The sequence below is a fragment of the Aegilops tauschii genome, chromosome 1 (assembly GCF_002575655.3).
Source record: "Aegilops tauschii subsp. strangulata cultivar AL8/78 chromosome 1, Aet v6.0, whole genome shotgun sequence".
NCBI lineage: Eukaryota > Viridiplantae > Streptophyta > Magnoliopsida > Poales > Poaceae > Aegilops > Aegilops tauschii.
The window spans coordinates 242515575-242532605 of record NC_053035.3 but is presented as its reverse complement, the minus strand read 5'-3'; positions in this window follow the sequence as shown (position 1 = coordinate 242532605).

Sequence of the window (17031 nt, the reverse complement as noted above, 5' to 3'; positions counted from 1 at the left end):
TAAACCTTGCGCTTGGCTCTTTGCCTCTTCGTGAAGTCGAACAATGATGGTACTCCGCATGTTTGGTACTACAGTGTATGCCTCTGGCAATCTGACACCGAATGAACTGATGCATGTCCACCGCCCGGATGAGGGTAGGTTGCATTAGTCAAAAGGCGTAAGCGAGCTTCACCTTGTCCTGCAAGCTTCTCCTCGTTCTGCGAGTTGACGGGACACACCAAAAACTAGTGCTAGTCCATACTCTCTCCTTTCCGGTTAATATGGCTTAATCTTTTTTGCGGGTAAATGAGAGAGCTTTATTCATATATAAGCATTCTTAGGACGATCAGCCAAGACACTGGTCACTAGGAAGCGAGGTACCCCGCAAAAAAAGAAGTAGGAAGCGAGGTGTTTCATCAAGCCAACTCTCGGCCACATTCAAAGTGCAGCAAGCACGGTTCGCACAAAGATGCACCGCAAGGTTTGCTGACCTGTTTACATGCTGAATAACAAAAAAGAGGAAATATTACCGAGTGCTCCTATTTGTAACAGGATATGAGCTAGAATTAAGCGAGAATTGTGGCGAGTGTTCCATGCAATCAACTTCCATTATCACATGCGAGAACCCTCGAAGAGAACCAACTGTGTTGAAGATTGCTTTATCACATTTTAAAAATATAATAAGAGTGCAGACGCTCCTCCATCCGGTTCCTAGTACTAGTATAGTACATACCTCTATAGACTATAGTAGTAGTACTAGTACTAGTAAACTTTGCGCTTGGATGTTCGCCTCTTCGGGAAGTCGAACAATGATAGTACTAGTATAGTGTATGCTTCTGGCAATCTGACACCAAATTAACTGTTGCACGTCCACCGCCTGAACGAGGGAGAGCTTGCATTAGTCAAAAGTTTCTCCTTGTCCCGTGAGCCACCGCGCGCAAGCTTCTCTCGTCCTGCAAGCTTCTCCTTGTTCGGCAAGTTGACGGGACACAGCAAAGTAATGCTAGTCCATTCTGCCTCCTCTCCGGTTAATATGGCTTAATTTCAAACGAGATAAATACACTGTCTGTCACTGTATATTTGTAAAAATACAGTCAGTGGACTTCATAATATGCTCACTGCGCTCAATATATACATTTTTCGGTGTTTATATGGTCACTAGCTCACCCTGGCTGAGTATGTGTGTGCATGCACGTGTAGGTTGAGCACTTGAGCGTGACTGTGTGTGTTCCGTCATGTGCTCAGACATGCATGCATTAGGGCGTCACGCACGTTTTTGCGTCCATGTGTACGTGTGACTGTTGCATACACGTAGGGGGAGTACGTGTAGGGGCCACTAAAGGAGCAGTCAAATCACACAGTAAGTTAGTCGGAAGAAGCAACCATCATTTCACTCTTCAATGACACGTACGCAATATAAAATGGTTGATATGGAGAGAAAAAGAAAACCAGTATACATACACTAGCAGGAGCCTAAGCTACAAGCCTGCTTGCTTGGGTTGCTCTCTTCACAAGCATAGAACGATGGTGGCCACACCGCTGGTCACATGTCCGGCCTGATCCCGCAGCTGGGGTTAGGGAACAATGTTCTGCGTAGACGCGGTCGACATCGGCGGGAGAAAATCCACAGTCGGTGCGTCCCAATCGGGGGTCACCGCAGTATGGGCCGATGCCGCGTCCCAGCCGCCCTTCTAGCTACAACCCGACGTCCCAGGTAGTCCATCTTCCTTTTGGAGCCGGCTTGCTCCACTGCCGCAGCTCCCCACATAGCTCCATCTCCATGTCGATCTTTCTCTACTTCTACCGGCTTCTACTTGTGATGAGTTTATGTCTCATGAACTAGTGCCAGTACTATTATTCTAATCACACTTCTTCAATATCTTTGCCATCAGGGATGCTCAGCTCGATTTTAGTGGAACTGCACAAAAGCATCGTATGATCCGAGGGTGCCAGCCATCTTTCCTTCGACAGGTTCTACCGGACCTGGAAATTAAATCATGTTTAGGGTTTAAGTTGTAGTGACCCCATCAGTAGTTTTTCTTTCGTACACGCTCTCACAACTTTTGTCTTTAGTTGTGAAGTAAATATTGGCTATGATCTGTGAATCATTGAGATGCATTAGCATGCGTGTTAGTTTTCCTTTGTATTTGATGGAATGTTGTAACAGGGCAACCTTGGAGTAGGAATGAAAATGGAGCGGAAAGTTTCCGTTTTTCCAGAGAAAAAATGGAAACGGAGAGAAATCAACGTTTCATTTCGTTGGATCGCGCCATCGAGCAAAACCAATGTTTAAATCACGTCTATCGCGTTCGTGTCTCACCCTCCTCCACGGCTCGACCCCACACGGTCGCTCGGCATGCCACTCACCGCAAATTGAGTATACGATAACTTTCCCGCCTGCTTGTCGATGGATCGCGCCATGGAGTACTAGCACTACTAGAAGAGATTGACGAGTTGGGGGAGGACAGCTAGCTGTAGCACGGACTCCCAAGAACTTTTTACATGCATGTTGTGGCCGGCTATTGCGACCTTTGAATGCGGAGCAGTCGCGTGCACCAGGAAGCGGCACGGGCGACGCTCTCTCGGCCGGCGCGCCGCTTCAATCCTGACACTAGTGAGAGGTCGCGTCCGCTCTGGCCAGGCATGAATGCGGCACTGACCGTTTCGGGCGGGAAGCACGCACGGGTGATGCATAAGTTTTGTATTGATTTCTAAACCTTCTCACAACTTTGTCTCCAACTCCCCTGTAATTTTATTTGTCCAGCTATTAACTTTGATTAAAAAAATGTGTCGACTAAAAACCCGGATGGACGTAGTAGCCCTCCATTTTTATTTACTCCGCATATTAGATTTGACTGAAGTCAAACTTTGTAAAGTTTGACCAAGTTTAGGCCTAACACAACAAACCATAATTATTAGAGAGGGCAAACTATACATACTCTCAAACCTTTCCGATAATTGAAATTAAAATTCTTTATTTGTACACACTCTCACACGTTTCCGATAATTTGGCGTATGTGTGATTGTTCACTTAAGGGAGGGTAGTGTACCGCACGTGAAGGACATGAAGCGCAACCAGGACGTGTGGATCGTTACTTCATCGGAAGTACTCCCTCCGTTCCTAAATATTTGTCTTTCAAGTGGTTTGAAATGGACTACCACATACGGATGTATGTAGACATTTTTTATAGTGTAGATTCACTCAGTTTGCTCCGTATGTAGTCATTTGTTGAAATCTCTAGAAAGACAAATATTTAGGAACAGAGGGAGTAGTAGTTTTCTTCGCTTGTACGTTAAATAAAGAGTTTCGTTTCGTACTTACACAATTTAAAACGATTGTTATGGAGAGAATAAGAAAACCACTCCACTATATATTAGTCGTATACACGAGTACTATATGGACGCAACTTCATTGACTCTAGTGCACCTGCCTTTGGGTTTATGACAGGTGGGCCCAAAATGTGGCTGGCCCACTTGTCATACAGCCAAAAGCAGGTGCAGTTAAGGCACCGGAGCTTAGTCCGTACTATAGTATATATATAAGCTGGAGCCTCAGCGCTTGTTCGCTAGGGTTTGCACTCTCCACACTCTCGCCGCACTACATATATATACACGCCGGAGGCTCAGCGCTCCTTTGCTAGGGTTTGCTATATTCACAGTCTCTCACCCTCTCACCAGATCTAAACAAGACTGCGTTGTGGCCTCTGTCTCTCTCAACCCCCTCACAACTGGCGAAGGAGGTGTCTGTAGGGGCCGGATTTCCGGGACATAAATTCCCAGCAAACGACCCTTATGTCACCACCAGCCCCAGGATTACTGTTGCTGGTGGATATTTCCTTGATACAGAATTCCAAGCGATTACAAGGATTTGAGTACAACACCTTATAGGTCCATTGAGTACAACAATGATTTCTAGTGGCAGATAATGGAAGCGACTCGTGGATCTCCAACGCTAATGGAACTCCATTCCCACGGGAACAGCTGACATAGATAACTCCTATCTCACGTGGCTGCTATCTCCAAATCCTAGGTTGCGGGGTGTCTTCACAATGCTCCTCTGAGTCATGATCTGGCCAAGACAATAGCCAGGGACAAGCCAGTGAGTACGTTTGAATGTACTCGCAAACATCAAGAACAAAAGATATAGAGGATGCATATGCTCATGATGAATTAAATTATATGCATGTGCAGACTGAGAATTCAAGCATGGCATGAAAAATATTCATACGGTGCGGAAGGATAAATAAGTCATGTTATTAGTAAATCAAAGAAATGAAACGGAACGTCGGGCGTTGGACCGCCCGAGAAATTCCAAGAGAAATGCCAAACGGGCGTCTAAAAGAGAATCGGGTGAGACAGGACCACCCGAGAACTCAAGCGACAGCACGAGAGGTCTTGAAAAGAAATGCCAAACGGGTGTCTAAAAGAGAGTCGGGCGAGACAGGACCGCCCAAGAACTCAAGCGACGCCACGAGAGGTCTTGAAAATACACGCCACAGTCGGAAGCGACGCCTCATAAAGGGCTTATAAGAAAATAACATGAGCATTCAGGTGGACTAGCCATCCCAAGGGATACTCACAGTTGCACATAAGAGGAAACGGTTAGTCCACAACAATATTCATGTCAACAATAATATTCATAACGGCACCAGCAGTGACAATAATTACCCTGTAGGACGAACCATGATCAATTTAATTATTTCCTCAGGAGACTAACACTAAGACCGACACTTGACCAACCCAAACTGTAGTCCTTAACCATGGACACGGCTATTCGAATAGATATAACTCTGCAGATGGTGTGCTCTTTACCCACAAGTAAAGGATTTCTTTAGTCAACCCCAAAACGTTGACTAATTCCGATTACGGTCTTTGGGATGAAAACACACCTGACCCGCACATACCAGCTTTAATCCATCAAGCCAGGGTTCACCCAAAACAATGATAAAGTAAAACTCTAAGTGGGAAGGCCTCATGCAACGGCCTCCAACAACATGAACATTCAGCTTCGGTCCCAGACCGACCATTCATGCCCCCGGACCAAGTGACATGACTACTGGGGCCAATAGTATCATTCCCTCTGGCCTCTCTGTACGGTGTGTGCAGGAAAGGGGTTATCAACTTACTGAACCATACCCTACCTTTGGCAGGGACATGTGGTAGCACGAATCAAGTATGGGGGTTACCGGAACAAGACTCAATCTAAGGTCAACTCAGGAGGTGTAAGTTTCCCTACAGTGGTTAGCACAATACAATTCCTTGGTAGTACCCAACAGGGTCACCACCTGGTATGTCTCAACACACCCTCACTGATCATTCTCGTCACAACAAGATTTCAGTCTCACGGTCACTTTTCTCGTGACTGATACTTCCTGCAAATTAGCCTGGACCAACACAGGCATATACGGTACACGAAAATCACCATACTCACTCATACTTCATGTTTAAATGGAGATAGAATATCATCAAGGGGAATCATGCATGTATGACCAATACTATGCAAATTTCATATGAGTTGAATATATTCATAATTCAATTCTACATGCAAACAAACACTATGCATTCACCATATCATGTGTTCAAGATGCTTGCCTTGAGCATGCAGAAATGTTGGGTGCACTCCAAAACTTTGAAAATTATATCTCCCCTCCATTTCCTATTTTCAAAACATTTTAATTACCACACAATTCCAAAACAGTACTGTCAGGGGTTGGGTGAGACATATGCCAATGGATGGCTTATCATGGTGGGAGCGAGTAGAACGTCGCTGGTGCCTGGAAGCGGGATGAGGCGTAGACACGAACGCCGGCGCACTTTACCCAGGTTTGGGGCTCTCCTAGGAGATAACACCCCTAGTCCTGCTCTGCGGGGTCTCCGCATGATCACTAAGGCACTAGTGAGTACAATGGTGCTCCTCGAGCTGTTTGCTAGAGGTAGAAGAAGGCAAGGCTTGCTCTCCTCTCCCCATAGGTGCTGGTCTAATTCTAACAGGTTCCAACCCTTTGCATGGGCGCCCTGGGGGGTTTATATAGGCCTACCCCCAGGGGTACAATGGTAATTCGGCCGGGTGTAGGACCCGTCCGTCAGTCTCTCTGGTCGCTGGCTTCTCCGCCGACTGCTAGGGCCCGCCGCCTAGTGGGCCCCGCCGACTGGTTTGGTACGGAGCCGACAAGCCGCCTCCACCGCTCGCGGGTCTTGCCGGCGGATGATTACTGTAGCCGTGATGCTAATGACGCTCGCTCGGTCAGGGGAGCGTGGCTACAGTCCCGCCGTCTGGCGGGAGATCACTGTAGCCACTCCGCGTCTTATCTGATTAATGGCACGTGGGCCCCGGGGAAGGAGCGGGCCGACTGCTGGGAACCGGCCTCCCTCGGGTCCGACTGGTTAAGCTCCTGCCATCTTCCGAGCTCTCGCTGGCCGGTAGGGCCCGCCGTCTATGGGTCGTACCGACAGGCGGTCGTGGGAACATGGCATCGCCTGACAGGAGTGATGTCAGGGGGAGGGGTGGCAACAGTGCCGCGCCGGGCGGAGATCTCCGCCGGTACGGAGCACTGTGGCCACGCCCGGCCCTGGATACGGGGGTGATGGGCTACACTGTAGCCTCACCCTGTCTTGTCTTCTTAATGGGGACACCGACTTTGAGGGCGCCATGGGCCGACTGCTAGGAGCCGACCTCTCTGGAGGTTGCCGCCTAGGAGTCGGCCCGCCTTGGAGCCGCCTTCCCGTGCATGGCCGCCTTCTGGCAGTCGGCCGTTCGGCCAGCCGGCCACCAGAAGGCGGTGCTTTATCTTGACGTCTTGAGGGGCGCAGCCGGCCCCGATGTCTTGAAAGGTTCTGGGGCTCGGGTTAGGCTACCCGTGGCCCATTACTCCGACAGTAGTCCCCGAAGCTGGTGAGGCGCCGCGGCCGAGGAGCCAAGAAGCCTCAATAGTTTCCTCCTCCGGGTGCTCTGGGTGGAAGCTTCATCCGACTCCTGGCAAGCCGCCTGAGGGGAGTCGTCCACGCCCAGTCGGATCTATCTGGAATTTCGAATGTCACGGTGGGAACCAGGTGGCGTGCTAGCTAAGCTTCTAGGCCCGCCGCCCGTCGTGGGCATGCCACATGGCGCCAGCCAGCCGGGTCAGCCTGGCAGCCCACGCTCGTGATGGGACGCGACTGCAGGCTAGGCCCGCCACCACCGGGCCTCGGCACGCGAGCGGATTCGCTACGGCCGAGGCGGGCGGTTGGGTTTTCCGTGGAGTTACTGTGCGCAGTAACTCGCGCGGTAAAGGCAGGAGCATGAGGTCGTGGCACAGTTAATCCCACGATCCCACGCCCGCCCCCTCGGCTTCACAACCCATAGGCTATAAGTAGGGAGAGGGGAGGGAGCGGCGAAGCACGCGCGCCCCTCCACCCCATTTTCCCTCCTTCTTCTTCCTCTCGTCGCAGCACCCCTGAGCTCTGCCAGAGCGCCGCCGCTGCTCGTCTCCGAGCCCTCTTGGCCCCGCCCCAATCTCAGCTCTCCCGCCGCGCCATTCTCTTCGCCGAGCCCTCCATGGCGCGCGAGCATGGAGGGGACTGGGACAGGTCGAACGTACATGAAGACCACATCGCTTTCCTCCGCGACACGCGGCGTCTCCCCGGCGCGGGTTTCATGAAGGCACGCGTGCCGCCGGAGGGAGAAATCTCACTGGCGCCGGTGGAGGGCGAGCGGGTCGTCTTCTGCTCGCACTTCATCCGCGGCTTCGGCCTGCCGGCGAGTGGCTTCCTCTGCTCGTTCCTCGAGTTCTATCACCTCCAGCCTCATCACCTTACGCCCAACACGGTGATGCTCCTGGCCGCCTTCGTCATGATGTGCGAAGGCTATCTCGGCATCCTCCCCACCATCGAGCTGTGGGGGGCGTTTTTCTACATCAAGCTGGGCACCTCCGTCCGGGAGGTGGCTGCCCAGTGCGGTGCCTTCATCGCAGTTCGCCGGCCGTCATCGAAGAACGCCTTCCCCACCATCAAGCTGCCACAGTTGGTTAAGATGTGGCAGCAATCTTATTTCTACGTGGAGAACGTGGACCCGGCCGTCGACTTCCTCAACCTGCCGTCTGAGCCTCGGGCCAGCTAGGGCTACAAGCCGAAGCCAGTGTCAGCAGACGGCGCCGCCGCCATTCAACGACTCCGCGACAGGCGGCGTCTATGGAGCCGGAGGTTCCGAGGAGGGCGGCATCGATACTTGGCCCGACGACAACGATGAGGAAGACGAGCCGCGCCCTTCACGAGGCGCGGGCAAGACGGATGCGGGTCCCTCCGCCGAGCCGACTGCTCGAGGCGGCACGCGGAAGCGAAAACAGGGCGCCGCCTTGTTCGGCAGTGTGCCGAACAAGGCCAAGAACTCAACTGCCGTGACCCGGCAGAAGGAGGCCGCCGCGAAGGCGGCCAAATTTCAGAAGCTCCCAAAGGCGCCTCCCATGGTGTCGGCGTAAGTATCTTTTCTTGTGTTTTTTTCTTTCCTTGTAGATTCTTTCTGAATTTCCTTTGCTCTATTTCTTGATTTTAGGGCTCCGCTCTCTCTCGAGAAGTCGTCCGCCGCCTCCATCGTTGGGTCGGCGGAGACCTCTTCCACCACCTGGCGGATCGATCCGGCCGCCGACCTCCGGGAGGCGATGGAGCGAGACGCGCGGGAGGCGCGTGAGGAGCAGGAGGCCGAGGCTGCTGCCGCAGCGAAGAAGCAGACCGAGGAAGCTGCGCGTCATCAATCGGCGATATTCGTCACCCCCTGAACTCCGCGCCGCCGCCACCAGAATTCGTGGCGCTGACTGGGGGAGCCGGCGACGAGCACCCGACCATGGAGAGGGACGGCGGCGATGTCGTTATGCCGGACGTAATTGTGCCCCCGCCGCCGCCTTATGAGGAGGCGCGAGACAAACAGCCGGCTGATCCACCGGTGCCGCCAGCCGGGGACGAGATGGCGACGGACCCAACTCCTGAGGTCCGCACCCCGACGCGCCGCCGGCTCGCAAAGGCGGCCTCAGCGCCACGCCCGCAGGAGACTGCCGCCGCGAGCTCTTCTATCCCGGACGCCGAGGCGACCAGCGCCGCGCCCACTGGGTGGGTGCGGGGAGGCGGGACGGGCCCTTTGAACACGGCGATCCTAGATGTCCAAGCCAAGCTTCAGGCCGAGGCCGGCGCTCTTAAGCGTTGTAACAATGCGTTCTTGGAGTCGCGAGCCGCCGTCCGGGTATACTTCTTGCTTCTCAGATTTTTATGCTTCTCTGTGGGGGCGCGCCAGCGCACCCACTGGGTGTAGTCCCCGAGTTTCGGGCCGGCTGCTGAGCAGGCGGCTCGGAACTTTAATTGGCAAGATCCAAGTACTAACATTATCTGATATCTTCGTTGAAGGATTATCACAACCTCCGTGCGACCGTCTTCAACTCCAAGGTCCAGGAGCTAACTCAACGAACCGCCGACTTGTCGGAAAGCCGGAGTAAGTCTTTGCTTCCTTCTCCGCGGGGGCGCGCTGGCGCACCCGCAGGCTGTAGTCCCCGAGATTCGGGCCAACTGCTGAGCAGCCGGGCCGGATCTTCCCGACGACTGTTCTTCTTTTCGTTGATATTGATGACTTCTTTCTCTACGGGGGCGCGCTGGCGCACCCGCGGGCTGTAGTCCCCGAGATTCGGGCCGACTGCTGAGCAGTCGGGCCGAATCTTCCTGGCAACTATATCTCTCTTTGTTGATTGTTGATGTCCTTTTCTTTTTCTACTTTTGCAGAGGCCAACGCCGCCCTGCGGCAGCAGCTGGGAGAAGCCAACACCGCGCTTCGCGCCAAGGAGACGGACTACACCAAGCTGACCGAAGAGCGTGACCGGCTGGTCACGCAACTAGCGGAGCAGGCGGAGCTTCTGAAGAAGGCCTATAAGGAGGCGGAGGACAAGGAGGCCAGTCTCCTAGCTGAGTTCGAGACCGAACGCTCCGCCTGGACCGACAAGGAGGCGATGCTGACTGCCGGCTTCGGCGAGATTGAAGACATGGTTGACGGTGAGCCTCCCTCTTTATTCTTCTTCGAGCCACCGACCTCTGATCAGGCCGGCCTCTTGTTCCTAACTTTGGCTTTTTTCTTCTTTTGAGCAGACTTCTTCCCCGGTCACTCCGTTGCTGCCAATCGGGCCTCGAGGCCGATCGCGAAGGGCGGAGGGCAGAAGGTGCGGAGATTGCTACCGACGCCCCCCGAACCCTCAGCGAGCAGCTTCTCAGCATCCATGCCCGTCTCCAGCCGGCTCATCGGATGTTGCGCCGTCTTCAACGTGTCGGTGCCCAGGTGATCGCCGCCCTGTGGCCGGACATGCCGGCACCGCGCACTCCCAGTCGGACTGCCGACTGGCTGGAGGTGGCGGTCGGCCGTCTTGAGGCCTGGAAGGGCTCCTCGGCCCGGGCTGGAGCATGTCGGGCCTTGGAGTTCGTCAAAGCATGGTACCGTGGGCTAAATCTAGCCCAGTTGACCATGTTTTGACTGGAGGCCCAGGAGGAGCTGGCGGCGGTGGAGGATGATCTTATCAAGCGAGCGGCGGCAATCGCCGAGTACACCAACACCAGCATCTTCATCCCGGAGCGGGCCGAGAACGACGCCGAGGCGCCACCAGAGTGGTTCGGGCTAAACCCAGAAGACGGCGAGGACTTGGCCGAGGTGATCGACTCCAGCGGCGAGGAAGAAGATGAGGAGGAGGAGGAAGGTGAAGAGGAGGCGCCAGAGGTCAGAGCGGACGGCCAGCCTCAGCTCGACCGCACCTCCAGCAACGAGCCACACCCGAGCGAGTCGGCTGCTAGGGAAGGCGGCCAAGCGGAGACTGGCCAGCCGGCTGCTCCACCAACCGACACCACCGACTCCATCGCTCCATCGAACCCGTCTGCTACTTCCTAGGCTGCCATTTTATCTTTGTTTTTTACCTGCTTATCACTCTCGACAAACTTCGTTAACTTTGCACAATTCCACCCGCGGGCTGTATTTCAAACTCTTGTTGGATGTTGGCCAAGGGCCTTTTGATATGTAAATATTTTTGCCGAGTTCTATCTTTCCTTGCTTTCTGCTCTTTGGCTTTTTTCCTTTGCCGCCTTCCCTTGGTTTCCGTCTTGCCAGCCGAACAGCCGCTCCGCGGACTGTGGCTGGGTCAAGTACTTAGCCACTTTCGAGGAGGCAAGTACTTAGCCGGTTAGAGTTTTCTAGCAAGTTAAGTAGAAACTTGCCGGCCGGCTGCTCAGCAGCCGGTCGGCGACGCGGGAGGCCAGCTTGGACTATGTATATGCTTTGGGTCCTTAGCCATTTTTCATGCGGACACCCTTTCTGCCTTGACTCCTGCCGACCAAACAGTCGCTCTGCGAGCTGTGGCTTCTGGCAGGAGAAAACTTAAGTGCCAACACATTACTTGTCCGGCTGCAGGAAGCATTTCATAGTACAAGGCGGCAAGTCCCCGGGTCGACTGGTCGAACCCGGTGCCAGACGGACTAATGAAGTAACACAATAACATGCGTAATACTTATCATATAGATAAAAGAAGGCAGTCCCCGAGCTCTTCTCGGGGGACCCGGAGTCTTCGTATTTAATACAAAATGTTGGTGTGGTACATACTGCGTCAACTGTAAAACCTTCGGAGGAGGTTCGCATTCCATGGTCGCTCCGTCTCCTTGCCTGAGTCATCTCTTTTGCGTGCTCGAGGCTTCTGAGCGTCGATGAGGTAGTAGGAGTCGTTGCCCAACACCTTGCTGATGATGAAGGGGCCTTCCCAAGGTGCCGAGAGCTTGTGCTGGTCGGCTGTTCGCTGGATCAGCCGGAGCACAAGGTCTCCTTCTTGGAAGGATCTTGGCTTGACCTTTCGGTTGTAGTATCGACGCAGGCTTTGCTGGTAGATGGTGGACCGGCTGAGTGCCAACAGCCGGCCCTCTTCCAGCAGATCGATGCCGTCTTTTCGTGCTTCTTCTGCCTCCTCTTCGGTGTACATGGTGACTCGAGGGGAGTCGAATTCTGTCCGTCGAGATGACGGCTTCGGCACCGTAGACGAGGAAGAAAGGTGTGAAGCCGGTTGACTTGTTCGGAGTTGTGCGCAGGCTCCAGAGGACAGCCGGCAGCTCATCGAGCCAACAGCCAGCCGAGCTATCCAGAGGCTCGACCAATCGGGGCTTGATGCCGGACAAAATGAGGCAGTTTGCTTGCTCCACTTGGCCTTTGACCGGGATGGGCAACGGACGCTAAGTCCAGTCGGATGCCCTGCGTCGCGCAGAAACAGGCCAAGGCTCCTTTGGCAAAGTTTGTGCCATTGTCGGTGATGATGCTGCGCGGTATGCCATACCGGATGGTGATGTCGGAGATGAAAGTCACAGCAGTCGGACCATTCAATTTCTTAATTGGCTTTGCTTCTATCCACTTGGTGAACTTGTCCACCGCGATAAGCAGATGAGTCATGCCATCATACGTCCATTTTGCATCATGCTTTTATATCGATATTTATTGCATTATGGGCTATTATTACGCATTATGTCACAATACTTATGCCTATTCTCCCTTATTTTACAAGGTTTACATAAGGAGGGAGAATGCGGGCAGCTGGAAAAGGAGCAAATATTAGAGACCTATTCTGCACAACTCCAAAAGTCCTGAAACTCCACGGAAGTTATTTTTGGAAATAATAAAAAATATTGAGCGGAAGAAATACATCAGGGGGGCCTCCACCTGGCCACGAGGGTGGGGGGCGCGCACCCCTACCTCGTGGGCCCCCTGTTGGCCCTTCGGTGCCCATCTTCTGCTATATGAAGTCTTTCGTCCGAAGAAAAATCATAAGCAAGCTTTCGGGATGAGACTCCGCCGCCATGAGGTGGAACCTTGGCGGAACCAATCTAGGGCTCTGGGGGAGCTGTTCTGCCAGGGACACTTCCCTCTGGGAGGGGGGAATCATCGCCATCATCATCACCAACGCTCCTCTCATCGGGAAAGGGCAATCTCCATCAACATCTTCACCAGCACCATCTCCTCTCAAACCCTAGTTCATCTCTTGTATCCAATTCTTGTCTCATAGTCTGGGATTGGTACCTGTAGGTTGCTAGTAGTGTTGATTACTCCTTGTAGTTGATGCTAGTTGGTTTATTTGGTGGAAGATCATATGTTCAGATCCTTTATGCATATTAATACCCCTCTGATTATGAACATGAATATGCTTTGTGAGTAGTTACGTTTGTTCCTGAGGACATGGGAGAAGTCTTGCTATTAGTAGTCATGTGAATTTGGTATTCGTTCGATATTTTGATGAGATGTATGTTGTCTATCCTCTAGTGGTGTTATGTGAACGTCGACTACATAACACTTCACCATTATTTGGGCCTAGAGGAAGGCATTGGGAAGTAATAAGTAGATGATGGGTTGCTAGAGTGACAGAAGCTTAAACCCTAGTTTATGCGTTGCTTCGTAAGGGGCTGATTTGGATCCATATGTTTCATGCTATGGTTAGGTTTACCTTAATACTTTTGTTGTAGTTGCGGATGCTTGCAATAGAGGTTAATCATAAGTGGGATGCTTGTTCAAGTAAGAACAACACCCAAGCACCGGTCCACCCACATATCAAATTATCAAAGTATCGAACGCGAATCATATGAACGTGATGAAAACTAGCTTGACGATAATTCCCATGTGTCCTCGAGAGCGTTTTCCTTTATATAAGAGTTTGTCCAGGCTTGTCCTTTGCTACGAAAAGGATTGGGCCACCTTGCTGCACTTTATTTACTTTTGTTACTTGTTGCTCGTTACAAATTATCCTATCACAAAACTATCTGTTACCTATTATTTCAGTGCTTGCAGAGAATACCTTGCTGAAAACCGCTTATCATTTCCTTCTGCTCCTCGTTGGGTTCGACACTCTTACTTATCGAAAGGACTACGATAGATCCCCTATACTTGTGGGTCATCAAGACTCTTTTCTGGCGCCGTTGTCGGGGAGTGAAGCACCTTTGGTAGGGGGAATTTGGTAAGGAAAAATTTATATAGTGTGCTGAAATTTACTGTCACTTGTTACTATGGAAAGTAATCCTCTGAGGGGCTTGTTCGGGGTATCTTCACCCCGACCAGTAGAGCAAAGAGTTTCTCCTCAACCTACTGAACCTACTGAAGATGAAAATGTCCACTTTGAAATTCCTTCGGGTATGTTTGAAAAACTGCTAGCTAATCCTTTTGCAGGAGATGGAACAAAGCATCCTGATGAGCACCTAATCTATGTGGATGAAGTTTGTGGATTATTTAAGCTTGCAGGTATACCCGGTGATGTTATTAAGAAGAAGGTCTTCCCTTTATCTTTGAAGGGAGATGCATCGACATGGTATAGGCTATGTGATGATACGGGATCATGGAACTACAAACGATTCAAATTGGAATTTCATCAGAAATTTTATCCTATGCATCTTGTTCATCGTGATCGCAATTATATATATAATTTTTGGCCTCGCGAAGGAGAAAGCATTGCTCAAGCTTGGGGGAGGCTTAAATCAATGTTATATTCATGCCCCAATCATGAGCTCTCAAGAGAAATGATTGTTCAAAATTTTTATGCTCGGCTTTCTGATAACAATCGCACCATGCTCGATACTTCTTGTGCTGGCTCTTTTATGATGAAGACTATTGAATTCAAATGGGATTTATTGGATAGAATTAAACGCAACTCTGAAGATTGGGATCTCGACGAAGGTAAGGAGTCTGGTATGACACCTAGGTTTGATTGTGTTAAATCTTTTATGGATACCGATGTTTTCTGTAAGTTTAGCACTAAATATGGACTTGACTCTGAGATAGTAGCTTCTTTCTGTGAATCTTTTGCTGCTCATATTGATCTCCCTAAGGAGAAGTGGTTTAAATATCATCCTCCCATAGAAGTAAAAGTAGCTGCACCTATTAAAGTTGAAGAAAAGACTATCACTTATAATGATCCTATTGTTCCTACTTCTTATGTTGAGAAACCACCTTTCCCTGTTAGAATAAAGGATCATGCTAAAGCTTCAACTGTGGTTCGTAAAAGCAATATTAGAACTTATACACCTCCTGAGCAAATCAAAGTTGAACCTAATGTTGCTATTGTTAAAGATCTCTTGGCTGATAATATGGATGGGCATGTTATTTATTTCTGTGATGAAACTGCTAGAATTGCCAAACCTTGTGCTAAAGATAAACATAGACCTGTGGTAGGCATGCCTGTTATTTCTGTTAAAATAGGAGATCATTGTTATCATGGCTTATGTGATATGGGTGCCAGTGCTAGTGCAATACCTATTGACTTATACAAAGAAATTAAGCATGATATTGCACCTGCTGAGTTAGAAGATATTGATGTCACAATTAAACTTGCCAATAGAGATACTATTTCACCAATGGGAATTGTTAGAGATGTTGAAGTCTTGTGTGGGAAAACTAAATATCCTGCTGATTTTCTTGTTCTTGGCTCCCCACAAGATAGCTTTTGTCCCATTATATTTGGTAGACCCTTCTTGAATACTGTTAATGCTAAGATAGACTGCAAAAAGGATGTTGTTACTATTGGTTTGGGTGATATGTCTCATGAGTTTAATTTCTCTAAATTTAGTAGACAACACCGTGAAGAGGAATTGCCTAGTAAGGATGAAATAATTGGTCTTGCTTCTATTGCCGTACCTCCTAGTGATCCTTAAGAACAATATTTGCTTGACCATGAAAATGATATGTTTATGAATGAAAGAAGGGAAATGGATGAAGTATTATTTAAACAGGAACCTATCCTGAAACACAATTTGCCTGTTGAAATCCTAGGGGATCCTCCTCCACCCAAGGGTGATCCCGTGTTTGAGCTCAAACCGTTACCTGATACTCTTAAATATGCTTATCTTGATGAGAAAAAGACATATCCTGTTATTATTAGTGCTAACCTTTCAGAGCATGAAGAAGAGAGATTATTGAAAACTCTGAGGAAGCACCATGCTGCTATTGGATATACTCTTTATGATCTTAAGGGCATTAGTCCCACTCTATGTCAACATAAAATAAATTTGGAGGAAGATGCCAAACCAGTTCGTGATCATCAATGACGGCTGAATCCTAAGATGAAGGAAGTGGTAAGAAAAGAAATACTAAAGCTCCTTGAGGCAGCTATAATTTATCCCGTTGCTGATAGTCAATGGGTAAGTCCTGTCCATTGTGTCCCTAAGAAGGGAGGTATTACTGTTGTTCCTAATGATAAAGATGAATTGACCCCGCAAAGAATTATTATAGGTTATAGGATGGTAATTGATTTCCGCAAATTAAATAAAGCTACTAAAAAGGATCATTACCCCTTACCTTTTATCGATCAAATGCTAGAAAGGTTATCCAAACATACACATTTTTGCTTTCTAGATGGTTATTCTGGTTTCTCTCAAATACCCGTGTCAGCCAATGATCAATCAAAGACTACTTTTACTTGCCCTTTTGGTACTTTTGCTTATAGATGTATGCCTTTTGGTTTATGTAATGCACCTGCTACCTTTCAAAGATGCATGATGGCTTTATTCTCTAACTTTTGTGAAAAGATTTGTGAGGTTTTCATGGACAATTTCTCCGTTTATGGATCCTCTTTTGATGATTGCTTGAGCAACCTTGATCGAGTTTTGCAGAGATGTGAAGAAACTAATCTTGTCTTGAATTGGGAAAAGTGCCACTTTATGGTTAATGAAGGTATTGTCTTGGGGCATAAAGTTTCTGAAAGAGGTATTGAAGTTGATAAAGCTAAGGTTGATGCTATTGAAAAGATGCCATGTCCCAAGGACATCAAAGGTATAAGAAGTTTCCTTGGTCACGTCGGTTTTTATAGGAGGTTCATTAAGGACTTCTCAAAAATTTCTCGGCCTCTGACTAATTTATTAAAGAAAGATGTACCATTTGTCTTTGATGATGATTGTGTAGAAGCATTTGAAATACTTAAGAAAGCATTGATCTCTGCACCTATTGTTCAGCCACCTGATTGGAATTTACCCTTTGAAATTATGTGTGATGCTAGTGATTATGCTGTAGGTGCTGTTCTAGGGCAAAGAGTTGATAAGAAATTAAAT